The sequence below is a fragment of the Neoarius graeffei genome, chromosome 13, assembly GCF_027579695.1.
Source record: "Neoarius graeffei isolate fNeoGra1 chromosome 13, fNeoGra1.pri, whole genome shotgun sequence".
Taxonomy (NCBI): domain Eukaryota; kingdom Metazoa; phylum Chordata; class Actinopteri; order Siluriformes; family Ariidae; genus Neoarius; species Neoarius graeffei.
Genome location: NC_083581.1, coordinates 22,014,544 through 22,031,435, shown reverse-complemented (window position 1 = coordinate 22,031,435; position 16,892 = coordinate 22,014,544).

The window sequence follows — 16,892 nt, the reverse complement described above, 5'->3', positions numbered from 1 at the left end:
AAAGAATACCTATGCAGACAGTAACTCGAGCTTATGGTCAAACCAGGGACCCCAAAGCCTTGAGATAATAATCTTACCCACTGCTCCACTCCACTGTATTTTAAAATCTTAAGTTTCCATTTTGACTCTGTTTATTATTACATAAACAATCAAATTGGCTGCTTTTCAATGCAATAGGTAGAAACAGAATCAGATTTTTAGAATGATTTTTTTTCATAAAATAAAATTGAATGTCAATGTTCCTGAAGCAAAATATTTTTGTCAAATAAGAAACTGGGAAAGTCTCAGTTTATTGTATCCATCCATTATCTATAACAGTGTTTTTCAATGGGCTGCAATATTTTTTTCAAGTTGAAGCTAATTTTTTGTAGGGTCCAATTGCTGGGTTGCATCTGAGGTCACATCCACCTCATTAGATATGCAAGACATGAAGCCATGGTCAGCTAAGCTTACTGTTCCCAACGCGTTACTATCACTAGGGCAGCTTGCTAGTCATTAAAATGCCCTGTGCTTGTGTTGTTTTGGGCTGTTCAGATCAAGCAAACCATGAAACTGATAAAAGTTTCTTCCAGGTTCCCTGTGAAGTTATAAAAAGGGTGAAAGAGCAAAGGATTTTACCAAAAGACGATGAGAAAGGGGAGCTGAGTTGAAGAACACTCGAGTTTGCAGTGATCACTTCAGGAAAAGCTTGTAAATTCCTCTGATTTATTTAATTTGGATTCACAAATGACTGACTTTTCTTGTCATTTTCTGTTATTTTGTGATGTTTTGAAGTTCAGGAGACACTCAAGTCCTCAGATATGTTTTTGTTCACTGTTTGATCGTGGTCACCATATTGTAAACTAACACATATACAACCCCGATTCCAAAAAAGTTGGGACAAAGTACAAATTGTAAATAAAAATGGAATGCAATGATGTGGAAGTTTCAAAATTCCATATTTTATTCAGAATAGAACATAGATGACATGTCAAATGTTTAAACTGAGAAAATGTATCATTTAAAGAGAAAAATTAGGTGATTTTAAATTTCATGACAACAACACATCTCAAAGAAGTTGAGACAAGGCCATGTTTACCACTGTGAACATTGTGGGTTGACTCTTATTATAAACAGGATAGGTGTTATAACTTATACAACATACATGTAAATGCATGCATCTTCACTGATAAAATGTAAAAGGCTAATTAAATAATCAGATCAACTGAAACAATCACATTCTGAAGCTAATTAAATAATCTTATACTGGTAACTTAAATACACAATACAAGTCTAATCTCATCTCATCTCATCTCATTATCTCTAGCCACTTTATCCTGTTCTACAGGGTCGCAGGCAAGCTGGAGCCTATCCCAGCTGACTACGGGCAAAAGGCGGGGTACACCCTGGACAAGTCACCAGGTCATCACAGGGCTGACACATAGACACAGACAACCATTCACACTCACATTCACACCTACGGTCAATTTAGAGTCACCAATTAACCTAACCTGCATGTCTTTGGACTGTGGGGGAAACCGGAGCACCCGGAGGAAACCCACACGGACACGGGGAGAACATGCAAACTCCGCACAGAAAGGCCCTCGTCGGCCATGGGGCTCAAACCCGGACCTTCTTGCTGTGAGGTGACAGCGCTAACCACTACACCACCGTGTCGCTCTCACTTGTTTGTGAACTCGTCTATTTCATCCATACAGAGTACAATGCCATTACTGCTTGGCTCAGGCAATTACTAAAATCCGGGATGGAATAGGACATCACTGATTTTAGCAACAACCGTGGGGAGGTCACTGCCCGAGCAATATATCACGTCCCGTTCCATCCCGGGTTTTAGCAACAACCCTCGGCTCACTCCAGGAGGACTGGTGCAACTGAACTTTGCTTTAAAAAAATAAATAAATAAAATAAATACTTTCCTTTTCTTGTATAGAGATGAAAGTGGAGCAAAGAAAAAAAAATCCTGAACTTTTGAAAGTCAAACTAAGATAACATAACACGCAAAACCCTGCATTCTCGGACTTATTTTCACTAAAACAAGTTATAACTTTTAAGCCTTTTTCTTTCATGTACATTAATGATTGACATGTCAAAAATATCAAATTTAATTCCCCTAGCTAATGAGTAATTTTCAGGAGTGCATTTAGAAAACGCGGTGATTTTCCTGCCTACACAGTTAATTACTTTGAAAAAAGTAGACAGTTGAAGGCAAACTCAGCAAAATCCCAAAACAGTACTGCTAAAAAGTAAAGGTCTGTTAGAGTTTCTAAAGCTTTCAGGTTTCAGTGTTGGGGACATTGAGCCCTGTTTATCAATCTTTTAGTTGAGTTGTGTGTTTGCATAAGCTAAAGTGAACTAAAAATTTCCAATTCATATTTATGCGAGTTGAAGCCAATTGTTTACATTAGTTCGTATTGTCTGTAAATTTAAACACCAATGAATACCAAATTTCTCATGTAAATCAGGGGCGTAGCTAGGATTTTTCAGGGGTGTGTGTGTGTGTCACACACTGACTGGCAGCCTGAGTACATTATGTAACAAAAAATAATTACCATTGCTACTTTTAGGTAGCTTAGAAACCAGCTCTTCCATTATTGCTGTTTCTTCCATGTTTTCTTGATATGTTCTAGAAATGGTACACTAAAACTTAGCTTCGAAGCCACAAAACCCAGATAGCAGAGGGTCGTTGATTCGACGTGGAATCATCGGCATGTTCTTCGACCTATATGCCGTCGAATCACCGTCGATCACCGACGTTGATTCAACACCGCTTTGTTCATACGAGTTTCCGTTGAAACGACGTTGAAAAGTGGCTGGTGGTCGACAGAGAATAGACCCCCTTTCACCCTTTATTCAACTACGTATTTCGGTCGATTTATAGTTGAATTTTCGGCGATGATTCATCCAACTTTACTTCCTGTTTTATGTACAACAGGAAGGCTACAAATTAAGCAAAACAGGCTAAATTAAACTAGCTAACAATAAAGCATCGGGGCTCTTGCCTAGGATGAACACACACATGCATACTTCAACCATGAAAGTGAAACTTAATTTATATCAATGTGCGTAGGCTACGTCCTGTTTAATGTACAACAGGATATAAAAATGCATGCAACAATGCACCTCTCCTAATGTTTGTCAAGCTATCTAATGAGGCATAACTTTTAACATTTATAAGGAACAGAACACACTTGAACAAGTTCTTAGAAACATTTTATGATTTATTTATAATTGTGGCCTATTCCTCCTGCGGCGCAGACACCTGTACATGGAAACAGAAAAACATAACCAAAATTAATTTGATGCAGCATTGATAAAGAAAGTCAGCAGTAGGCTATGGGTTTCTAAATGCCACCCTACCTCATTATTTGGACATGGGGAAAAACTATATTTAAAATCCAAAGAGGGATGGAGGGAGGAAAATTAAAACAAAAGAAAGAAATGAAATATAGAGTAGAGAATATTTGATAAAATTAAGGATGTTTTTATTCAGTAAACATTTAAAAAAATGTTCTACAACACTCTAGCCTAGTGACTTACCAGTAACAAAATAGACTTGAAGTATTCAGATCCGCTCTGCATAAAGCAGCTAAATCCTCTCTCTGTCTCCTGGCAGAAAGCTCCTTGGTTTGCTTGTGTCTCAATCACAGCTGGTATTCTGTAGAAAGACTTCTTTTCACCTTTCCCATCAGCTTTGTTAGAACACCCTAACACAGCACAAAAGTTTACCATTGTAGGTTTATGATGAACCAAGTGCCTCGTGGGTTCACATACCGCGCGCTGCCTTTATTTCCCCCAAATCACGAGTTTGTTGGTCTTCCAATGTGGCGCAGGGTTTGTTTACTTCCGGTTTCGGGTGACGTCAGTGAAAGGGGTCTAATGGGGGCATTACCGCCACCCACTGGATTGGGGTGTAAAGCAGTCTGAACAAAACGTGTAAACATAAACATAGGAGAAATGAACCCGTTTTTCTAACTCGTCCTCACTTAGTCTACTTTTCTTTTTTGATTAGTCTGGATTTGATATTGTAAATTTAAATGTGAATCAATGTATATTCATCGGACATGAACAAATGAATAAATCTTGAGTAATCTTGAGGGGCGTGTGTGTCCGGGGCGCGGTGTCGCGGGGGGGGGTCGAACGAACCCTCCGATCCCCCCTGGCTACGGGCCAGTTGCTCATCCTACCAATGTTGAAAACTGGCCGGCAAAAGTGACGATGGTTCAACGTCGTATATTCAACCTTCTCTGACGGTCGACAGATCAACCTTTACCCACGTTGATTCAACGGTGATAAATCGACCCTCTCAGACGGCGGAGAAATCGACGTTTCACGGCGCCGTTTCAACGTTGATTTTCTGACGTACGACGGAAACCGACCATTCTGACCAAAACTCTACGTCGTTTCAACGACCCTCTGCTATCGGGGAATGCATCTTTGATGGAAAAAAAATATATCGTAAATTGCTTACCTGTCTTCACGTCGAAAGAAGGAGGAAAGGTTTGCTTGTTTTGACATGGCGACTTATTAACACAAGAGGAAATACTTCGCAACTAAAAAGACTGCAGTTACACTGGCAGCTTGAACATGCTTTCTAGTGCGATCGTGTTGCGCTTGCGCAGAACGGTGTCAGTCCTGCGCGCCTTAGCTTTTGCACCTGAAGGCGCGCCTCCTGCACGCGCGCCGTTAACAAAGAACACCTGTCTTTAATCAATGAACTATGTTTGAGCTATTTAAGGACTGCGCCCATGCAAGGACGATGCGAAGTATTACGCCGCGTCTAGGAACGCGAAAAATCCGAAAAATAAATTTCTCTATTCGGAAAACTGGAGATTTTCAAGAGTTTTGTCAAATATCTGTATTTCCGGGTAAATCCGGAAGACTTTCATCTATACTTGTCATTTTCTTTTTCTTTAATTGTTGATACTGCACCTCTTTCAGTACGGACTTATAGCCAATGCTCCTCAACAGATCAGAGGTTTCATACCAGTCTTCAGTAAAATGTGCAGAGGAGAAACCACTTCGTCGGCACCCAATGTGCCCGTGAACTTCTCGCAAAACGTGTCCAAATCTTTGCAGTTTGAACATTCTTGGACCATGAATGTAACGTAAATCCACCTTCTGTCGTGTTGCTGGCAGGTGCAGCAACACATCTACATGGCATGGCAATAAATTAGCTCAAAATGGAGGATTGGAGTTGCAGTCAGCTCTGTGCTTTAGTATAGCGGAAATGGCGATGAGACCGATAGCCTTCCTGCTGTGATGTTACGGACGTCAAAGTTATTCACTCAGACCGCTACCTATATAACTCACTTTAATCATAAAAATTACTATATTAGATTTATAGTTAACACTTAAAACTATTCCTGTGCAATTCTTGAGGTCTCAAGACATTTATAAATGAAAGTGAGGCCATGGCTCTGCGTATATGCTTTAAAGTAGAAAAGGCTGAGAACCCCTCATCTATAACATTGATCCATCAGGGTCATGGGTGAGCTGGAGCCAATCCCAGCTGACTTCGGGCGAGAGGAGGGGTTCACCCTGGGCAGGTCTTGTATTTTAGAGTAGCCAGTTGAACTAATCCGTCTTTCTTTGGACTGACGGATTAGTTGATGGCCAAGATGGCGGCACGTACACATGTAGCAGCTCCTCTCCATCCCGACAGAACAGTGTTTTCATGTTTTTTGTGTTTTAAAACAGCGTGTATCTGTTCATCTTTGTCACGTCTATCAGTCTTAAGGCGCACATACTCCCGTGAGTTTCTGCTCGACATCTGCCTAACTATATTCACGGATATAAATCCAGTGGATGCGGAAGTGCTATGCGACTACGGTTTGCTCCGGAGGCCTGCTCAACCACTGACCCCCACTCCTGCATCCAGCCCACAGTGGAAGTGCCACAGGCAGAACATTTGGAAGCAGAAGAGGGGTAAGTGCGGAGGTATCCAGGCTAGGCTAGCAGCTAGCCCTCACCGGCCAGCTATCCCTACCATCACTCTGGCCAATGTACGCTCACTGGACAACAAGCTGGATTATGTCCGCCTACTCCGCTCATCTTCTAAGTCTGTGAGCGAGTGTTGTGTCCTTGTGTTTGTGGAAACATGGCTTAATGACAGCATCCTGGACTGTGCCATTCAGCTAGCCTGGCTAACATGCTACTGGTCAGATAGAGCACTAGTCAAGGGGGGGAAGACTCGCGGCAGAGGACTCTGTGTTTACATCAGTGATGCCTGGTGCCCCGATGCTGCTGTGGTCTGCAAGAACTGCTCACCACTGGTGGAGTTTATAATTATTAAGTGCCGGCCATTCCACCTGCCGAGGGAATTTACAGCCATATTGCTGGTAGCAATATACATCCCTCCCGGCTCCAATAACAACAGGAGTGAAGCACTGAATGAACTCTATCAGCACATCAGTGAGCAGCAGACAGCCCACCCAGATGCTTTCCTCACCCTGGCTGGGGATTTCAACCATGCAAACCCCAAGAGTGTGTTTCCAAAACTCTATGGACATATCAACTTTCCCACACATGGAAACAATACTCTGGACAATGTTTACACCATGCACAAAGGCGCCTACAAAGCCCTACCCCTACCCCACCTTGGGGCCTCAGATCACTCCACTGTTATGCTAATGCCAGCATACAGGCCGCTGGTTAAAGTCACCAAACCAGCTACAAAGCAGGTACATGTGTGGCCAGAGGGGTCCTCAGAGGCACTCCAGGACTGTTTTTCCACCACTGACTGGAGCATGTTCAGACAGGCGGCCACCTACAACAACACTACAGATCTCCAGGAGTACACAGAGACCGTCACTGCCTACATGAGGAAGTGCATGGATGATGTTACAGTCACCAGAACCATCTCCATTCGGGCAAATTAGAAGCCATGGCTGACAGTGGAAGTCCACAGGCTCCTGAGGGCTTGGAATGCCGCCTTCAGAGCTGGGGACGAGGTAGGCCTGAGGACAGCTAGGGCCAACCTGTCATGAGGCATCAGGGTGGCCAAGAGACAGTATTCCAGGAACATTGCTGTCTACTTCAATGACAGCAGAGACACCAGGAACCTGTAGCGGGGGATTCAGACCATCACAGACTACAAGCCCTTGCCACAGACCTGTGATAACTCCACCTCTCTGCTGAATCAGTTGAACGACTTCTTCACTCGCTTTGAGGCAGACAACAGCACCACGGCACAGAAGACCCCACCACCTCCTGACAACCAGGTGTTGACACTGTCCCCAGACAGTGTGAGGAGAGCTCTCAGGATGACAAATGCACGGAAAGCCCCGGGTCCTGATACCATTCCTGGTTGTGTCCTGAGAGACTGTGCCAAGGAGCTCACAGATGTCTTTACAGACATCTTCAACATCTTGTTGAGCCAGGCTGTTGTCCCCACATGCCTCAAAGCCACCACCATCATCCCGGTCCCAAAGAAGCCGTCTCCCTCCTGCTTCAATGACTACCGCCCGGTTGCACTCTCTCCCATCCTCATGAAGTGCTTTGAGTGGCTAGTCATGCAGCATATCAAGTCTGCCCTCCCCCCACCCTGGACCCTTTCCAGTTTACATATCAGTCCAACCGTTTGACCGATGATGCCATCCACTGCCCTCCACTCAGCCCTCACCCACCTGGAGACAAAAGACTCATACGTCAGAATGCTGTTCATAGACTTTAGCTCAGCATTCAACACAATCATTCCTCAGCAACTCATTCATAAACTGGACCAGCTGGGACTCAACACCTCCCTGTGCAACTGGCTGCTGGACTTCCTGATGGGGAGACCACAGTCTGTATGGGTCAGCAGCAACTCCTCCAGCACCATCACATTGAACACGGGGGGCCCCCAAGGATGTGTGCTGAGCCCCCTCCTCTTCACTCTGCTGACCCATGACTGCACACCAACATCCAGCTCCAACCTCTTCATTAAGTTTGCAGACGACACGACTGTGGTGGGTCTCATCAACAATGGCGATGAGACGATCTACAGGAGTGAGGTGAGCCACTTGGCCATATGGTGCAAGGACAACAATCTCCGCCTGAACGTGGAGAAGACGAAGGAGATTGTTGTGGACTTCAGGAGAGCGCACACCCAGCATGCTCCACTAACTATCAATGGTGCTGCAGTGGAGAGGGTGAGCAGCACCAAGTTTCTGGGTGTACACATCTCTGAAGACCTGTCCTGGAGCAACAACACCGCATCACTAGCCAAAAAAGCCCAACAGCGTCTGTACTTCCTCCGCAAACTGAGGAGAGCAAGAGCCCCGGCCCCTATCATGCACACATTCTACAGAGGCATCATTGAGAACATCCTGACCAGCTGCATCACTGTGTGGTGCGGCACCTGCACCGTGTCCTGCTGAAAGACTGCAGCGCATCGTGAAAGCAGCTGAGTGTATCATTGGTGTCTCTCTCCCTTCTCTTATAGAAATCTATAACTCCCGCCTCACCCGCAAAGCCATCAGGATTGCAGGTGACCCCACCCACCCATCTCACAGCCTCTTCAGCTTGCTGCCATCGGGGAGGAGACTGCGGAGTCTCCAATCCAAAACCAGCAGGCTCAAGGACAGTTTCTTTCACCAGGCGGTCAGGAGGCTCAACTCCCTCCCTGTTCTGCCCCTCCTCCCCCCTCTGCCCCCGCCACAGATTCTGTCCTCACACCCCCCTGCCCCCCCTTCAGCATCTGACATCATGTCACCCTTATAGTTCCCCCCCAACACACACACACACACACACACACACACACACACACACACACACACACACACTCTCAGCATTCATTTGCATACTGAACTCAGGGACTGCACATTTCACTTTACCTCGCTCATTTGCACTATTCCGCACTACCTCACCTTAACAGCTATTAGTTTATTGTTTATACTGGTTATTTCATGTTTACCTGAATGTTGGTAACTCCTGTGTAAAGCGTCCTTGGGTTTTGTGAAAGGCGCTATATAAATTGAACTTATTATGAATATTATTATTATTACCTGCTATACCTCAAGTGCCCTTGACTGTTTATTTTATGTCCTTTTGCTCCAATTTATATATGTGTGTGTGTGTGTGTGTGTGTGTGTGTGTGTATATATATATATATATATATATATATATATATATATATATATATATATATATATGCGCCAGGATGTGATTCTTCCGGATTTTTCTGGAATTCCGGATTTTCAGGCATAAAAATGCAACCCTCGTGAATCATGCAAATTCTTTTTTTTTTTTTGTTGGGGGGGGGGGGAGGACCACATTATCCATAGGCAACTCCAAGGAGCCACGCGTGCACATAATAACCTACCCTAGGTTAAGCGGTACCAATAATAATAATAAAAACTAGAGACAATTCCCCTGTGGGAAATTGTGAGAGTGATGCAGTGCACGGAGCAGTCACAGCTGCAGGAGCTGAGCTGTACTGTGTGAATGAGGCTTCAGGCATGTCTCTGTCTGAGAGGGAGCAGCCCCGCCCTCCTGTGTGTGTGTGAGAGAGAGAGAGAGCATCCCCTCCCCCACCCGCGTGCTGCGCACACAGAAAGGGCAGTATTTGCTCAGAGTGCACCCTCCAAACAATGGGGATTTACACAAAAACGGAAGGAGATATTCACAAAATTCTTTCACAGTGAGCACCACAAGGGTCTCCTGAACACACTGATGTAATTTTTTTTGTTTGTACTGTAAAAAATGAGGACACTAGAGCGAGTTAAAAATGAGTGACTTTTCTGATTTTGCAGTCAGAGCGCTGTCAGGATTTGAATGGGAGTCTATGGGACAGCGCGCCTGTCCTCTCCTTACTTTCAGGCTTCTCATTCAAAAACTGTAAATCCTATCAGTTAGGTAGACACATTATGTGAATCAGGACAAGTGTGGCTACTACTTTTGAGAAAATTGTGTGTAGAGTGAAAATTGTGGCTGAAAACAATTTAAAGGAGAAAGTTTGAGCCTTTTTTTCAGGCTGCCTACACTCTAAATTCCTGAGTCCCACTGGTGTGTAATGCAATAGACACCCATTATAAAGCCTGATTTTCTCCAGGTACCCACATGGTGTTTGAGCTGGGACTGATCCAAAAGTATAGAACCTAGCAAAAATGTTGAATGGCAGATCTGCACAGGAGAAGTTTCTCTACGTTTTAAAGCTTGAATCATGTCTCTAGGTAAAAGCATGCCAGAGCAGCGGAGGTTTGAAAAACTGCCATGTTTTTCAATTAATTCCATAGAAATGAATGGGAAATTTTGGACGATTTTTTCATGACTACGTCGCGAAAAAATCGTACAATAACGAACAAAGTAATAGCATAGCGAGTCAGATCAAGCCGCACGTTTTGATATATTGCTTGTCTGTGTGCGATGTACGGTTATTGGGTTATTCAATGACCAAAATTTGTACAGAAGATGAATAAGTATAAGAAGAAGAAGAAACGTGCAGAAGAACAATAGTGATGCTGTGCCTAGGCACTGCATCACTAAAAAGCCCATTATGCATAATGCGAGAGTAACCTTTATGTGACCCGAGTCAAGTAATGTAAGACGCACGCGCGTTAGTAGTCAGTTTGTTGTTGGAATGGATGCAGCTGTCACCCTACTCTTGTGTGTGACGTAGCATACCAGTGTCTTCGATGTCTTCAGTTGTCAGTCTCTCTCTCTCTCTCTCACTTACACACACATGCACACTGTTCTATTATCTGCACCTGGGTGTCTGATAGATTGTTTAGTGTTTTTTCACTTGTATGTTCATGTTACACTTCCTGACTTTGTACTACACTTACTGACATTGTTATTGTGCATATTTTGAAAAAAATGATGACACTGTGAGTGCTCATCACCTGTTCTAATATCTGCACCTATTGTTTGATGTTTGAGGTTGTTTGCCCTCAAAATAATTGTTTTCCAATGATGAAAATTGGCACTAAATGTTTGCGTATTGCACTTTTCATTAAAAGTGTCAAAATGAGGTTACTGTGTGTAGTGGCTGCACTGTTGCCGCACCGCGTCGTTGCCACGCCATACCACACCACACTGCTGCCATGTCGCATTATGGGTCTATATATTTTCCTATTTTTTTGTCCTTGGCCAATCACATCCCTGATATGAGTGTTTAGTCTATGTCTATTTCTTATCTAGAGTGTTTATACTGTTTATATTGTTTATTTCAATTATTCTATTTTTTTTATTTATTGCATTGCCTGTTTGCACCGTGGGTCAGAGAGGACTGAAATTTCATCTGTGCTGTATGTCGAGCATGTATAGCATATTTGACAATAAAGTTGACTTGACTTGACTGTGGGAGGAATCTAGAGCACCCAGAGGAAACCCACACAGGCACAAGAACAACATCCAAACTCCACACAGAAAGTCAGCCGTGAGGTTCAAACCCAGAACCTTCTTGCTGTGAGAAGACATCGCCAACCACTGCACCACCACCCCAGGCTTGGTTTGTCTAACAAAAACATGTAAAATGCTCTGTCAGTTCCATAATTATGCTTGTGTCATACATGTCAACTTTTAATTACCCATGCCCTTACAAAATCTGTACTTTTCCCTTACATATACCCATGAGCCCTTATACACGAGAAAAAATTCCAATATATAATCCAAAGCACCGATTGTTTTATTTCACATTATACACTCCTATTGTAATAGGCATTTTTATCACACTGCATCAAGTTAAAGGGATCAAATAAGCATGTACTGAATAAAAAGAAATTTTAGATCCCAGAGAAAACAACTGAATTAAAAAGGACTATATGTACAGTCAAGTAAACAATTATCTACTAAAGAGAATGACTGAACTATAAACTTAATTATTTAATATACATTGTATCAGTAATACCAGAATTATTTATGTAAATTTTGCAAATAAAATGTATTAATATTGAATGAATGAATGAATGAATGAATGAACCCTTTATTATCACTGTTGCCAGTGAAATAGACCATCCACCTGTCCTTACAGAAGGGGAACAGGACAGGAAGACAGGGATAAAAGAAAAGGAAACACAATAATAACATGAGGAGAGATGAGGAAAAAAAAAACCCTCCCCCCAAACTATGCTCCTGTCAGGAGTACAGTGTGGGAACATTTAAAAAACTCTGCACACAATAACACAAGTACACTTTAAAACACAGGACTTGAGGGGGGGAAAGGAGGGGGCAATCAGGGGTGGGGGACAATCGGGGGTGGGGGGGAGGGGAGGAGGTAGAGGGAACCCAGCGCAAGCAAGCAGCCGTCCGCTCCTGCAGCCATGAAGGCACTGGTCACACGCCCGCTTGTCACACTGGGGGTGAAAATGGCAACCGTGGAAAGTTGGAGAAGGAATGTGAGAGCGTCTCCCAGCAGTGACCTTCAGGGGGAAATGTTGTCTCAGCAACGGCCACGAGGCCAGTGTTTTCTCAGGGAGCCAAATGTCGATAAGATATAAATTGTTTGGTCTTTCCAGATGCAGTCTATGCATGTCCACACCACTTGTCCATATCTGTCCATTCCGTCCATTCTGTTCAAATTTGTCTCCGAAAAACTTATTCCTTGCAAAGCCGAAAGCTTCTCCAAGATAACAACTATATCATGGTTCAAGTTCTGAATATCCACAGTCTGAGTGCCGACAGCTTTGCCCACCACTTCAATCATATCGGGCAGCTTTGTGGGGCTTTGAACAGCTCTCACTGTTGTCTGATTTCCTCAATATACCAGGGCAATGCTTAATCCAATCAGCAAAAGTCCTGTAATCATGGTTCAAAATAGGTAGATATCTTCAATGTCCTCCACAGAAAGAATCGCCAGGCACACAACTCGCCACCGCTCCCATGCATCCATCGTGTAACCAGCCGCAAACGTTCCAGCAGGACAAGCGGGTTCCCCCGAACCCAGGCTTCTCGTCAAGAAAACTGTGTCAATTTCGTTAGGAGACCAGTTTATCAATTCCATGCTTTTTTTAGTTTAGAAAGTAATGCAGGGAGAGTCTCTTCAAAAAGTACAGCAGACGAGACAAGACAAAGAAGCACAAGCAGGGGAAAAAAAGGAGGGAGAGGGAGAGCAGAGAGAATGCGACCGCCTTCCGTGGAAGCACGGAGAAAAAAAAATAGTTCATTAAAATTACACAAAGTTCTATTTGACAAGTGTTGATATCACCTACAATATTACATTCCACCAAAGAAAATTACTTGAAATATAACAGCAGTTCTAAGTAGGTATGTTAATTAAAATAGTAGGGTACATGTAATAAATTATATATAATCATGTCAAACAGTAAATGAAGGTTAGTAAAAGTTCCATTTGAGAAAAAAGTGTTGACACCACAAGCAGTGTTAGATCCAACTAAAGATGACTGAACCACATCTAGTATATTATTTAAACAAGAATAAGTGAAAATATTAATAAATTATGAAGTTAAACTGAAAATCTTCCCAATAATTTAAATCGTATTCCTTTTTGGAGTGTTCTTCGTTGTACAAAGATGTTGCAGATTTGGCACTAGCTATAATATCACTGCTTGGGTAGCAGTTGTAGCACTCCTCATCCCAGTTCATTTTAACTTGCAGATATGCAGTTAATGTGTCTGCAGCCATATTTTTTTCTGTACTCAGTTATGAATTTTCCTAACCAATGAAAAAGCCTTCTCACTATCTGCATTGCTATGTGGGAGGCACAGCAAAGCAGTAAAAAGTTGTTTCAGCACTGGAAACCTGGCAACACCCAGAGCAGTTTTTACATCAAAGACCTTTCCTCAATATACATCTATTATTTTCCTGGTCAATAAAAGAAAATCAGAGCACGGCAAACATGTAGATGGTGTTAAATTGCTTCCATCCCCTATTACATATTTTAGAAACAGGTTACCAACAGTCGTTACCACCATTACTCTTTATTCAATACTTTTCCAGTTTACTGATGACTGATGGTAGTAACGAGTGTTGGTCATCTGTGTCTACATATAATGTCTATCAGCAATTAAAATGTTTAGGGAAGGGAAACCAGAAATCGCCGGGTAACTACAGTTGCCGTTGTATAAACGGCGACTCCCAGTATCACCTCCCTAAATTATCATGATAATGGAGGATGCTTTCCTACATGCAAACAGTAAAAACTTTAAAAAATAAAATAAAATAAACACAAATGCTTACCTGTGCAGTCTTTGAATCTGGAATTTTTTTTTTCGCTAGCTGCGAAAAATGGTCTGCCACAGTTGGGGGGATGTTGTGTTCCACGAGAAATTGGCAGAACATAATTTCTGCAGCTGTCACAGAAGTCTGGGCAGTCCGAGACGATGTACTTAAATGACTGAGAAAACCATGTGCATCGAAAATAGTTCCGTTTCATTGGGCATGCGTGTTTGAAAAAATAAATGGTGGATGCTAAAAAAATTTTCTCGGAGCAACAGAAAAAAAATCTCTGATACAAAACGTAATTTTGCCGTATGAAAATCAGTGTATGCTGTATTAGCCAAAAAATTCCATTTTCCCATACAAAATATGGGGAAAACGTATAACGTGACATGTATGTTGTGTATCTGTGGAGTTTCACTTCTTGCAGATATTATAATTGGGATAATAATCAGAAATAATTGAATTCTAGCACTAGTGGAAAGAGAACAATTAATTACCCAAATGAAAGGATCTGTTTAATAATGCAGCTTGCCATTTGTATGAACTAAACAGAAGGCTGTGTATTATGGCTATGTATTTGGTGCTACTGTTCACTGGAGAGCGAGGCATGGCTTCTCACTTCAACACACACTGGTTGAACTCTAGATACTTGGCAGGATTTAAAAGCGCTTTGTGGTTGAGTTGACTCTTGTCATTGGTCTGTATTTTTATTTTATTTGTGTATTTTTTTTAAACACAAAGCATCCATTTATTTCATTTCATTACTCAAGATGGAATGTGGTGTTTCATTTTGCCCATATTAAAATAAGCCTTAACTTATCATTCTAGCTTGAGAATCTTAAATTGCCCCAATGTTTCAAAATGTCACCATACTACTATGCAATGGAATTAACCCACACTGCCTCAGACATGTACAGCTGGAAAGGCCTCACATATACACTCTTTGTATGTCCTCTGGCAGGTAATCACTACCTGAACCGTGCTTCTGCACTAGCTATAGGTGTGTTTGCCTGACAGCTTTAGAGATAAAAGGGAATAATTAATTTATCTGAGCGAACCAGGCTTTAATCCTCAGTGTCCCGGTGATAAGGATATTTTGCCCTTTTCCAAACCCACCCCCTCAGATTTCCTCAGATGATAGAGCATTCTCCCTCAGCATCCTCTTGTTAATAAGGCTGTCAGAGGGCCCGCAGAGGTGTCGTCCGAAGCAACTTATCTCTCCACCACACACTCCCGTCTGCCCCTGACAGCCATCAAAATCCACGGCCCTTTGAATCCTTGCAAGTGCTGGGCCTCAGCAATACCGCAAGCCAGAGCTGTCATTTAAGCTAGTAATTCAAACATTAGGCCAGGAGAATAGTAGAGTGATTGGAACATGTGAACAAAATGAGAGAGGACAGAAAAGAGCAGGATGTTTAATATTCTCTTTTAAGAGAAAGTCCAAATGCAGAAAGATTTGTTTTCTTGTTAATAAAAGTTTATTCATCCCATGTGGTAGCAATTCTTGATGCCAGTTTTAGGTGCACTGTTGACAAGAAAATCCATAGTTATATGCAACAAATCAATAAGTAATAAGACTTCAAAAAAAAAAAGACTTCAACAAAAATAGCAGGTCTTTCCATTTTATACTGAAAAGGCATGCCAAATAATATGTATTACCCTGCACTTATATTACTGAACAACCTGTTTTTCATGACTGTAATGCAAAATATGCACTATTTTGTTTTCTATGGCTCACAAGAGTGAGGTTCATAAATTCACAAAAGGTCAAAGTTGGAGCAACTGCAAATGCGTCTTTCATGTTCAGCATCCTTTCCCTTTCAGTGAATCAACTTTTCTGCTGGGAAGATTGTATCCATATTCAGTCTGATTACCAATTTATCTGAAAAAAGCAGAAAGATAGTAAATGTTACAGCTAAACTGTAGACGTACAAACCTTGCTTTTGATTAATGTTTGTGGTCTTTCCACATAGATCTGGAGGTGTGAATGATACATTTTTATATGCAAATGAAAAGGATCTTTAGACTTTTTGTGTCAGTATATTTTGTTTGTGAGCATGTCTGGATCTTGCACAACAGGGTGTCTGTGCTCTTCTGTGTGTCTGTCCTCACAGTTGGAGTTTTATGTGTGTTGCAAGATATGTTTGCTTTGTCCTGTGAAGTGTACATGCTTCTCAGTAGCAGTGATATGGTTAATAATGAGGGTTTCTCATGTGGTAATAACAGAGGATAGGTTCTTTAATAAATAATGGGCTGTATGATTGAAACCTTGCCAGGCCTCACCCACAGGTGAACAACATCATGCCTAGAAAATCCACCATTTCAAAATATTAATAGGAAAAACCTGAGAACAAGCTGTCAAGCAGGCATTTTCAGGTAATGTCTTTAATTTAGTGTTTCAGATTTCAGAACAAAATTATATTTAGTGTATATTCTTATGAATATTTAAGTATAATGGGATAAATCTATAAGTAAAGAATCAATTATTTTAAGCACTGCTCAGAATCTCTCTGTTGATACGTGCTTTTAGGAGCTGTAATCATGATCCTAGATTATAAAACCACAGAAGATCCTGAGATGAGCAGTGGCTCAGGAAGTGTTTCATATGCAGCTCATAAGCTGAGACTGGACTGGAGTTATACATCCTACTCAAAACTCATTTACTAAATCCTCTATATACCTATGGGAAATATTATTTTAAAATATATTAAATATAAAATTAGGGCAGCACAGGTGGCATGGTGGTGTAGTGATTAGCACTGTCACTTCACAGCAAGAAGGTTCTGGGTTCGAGC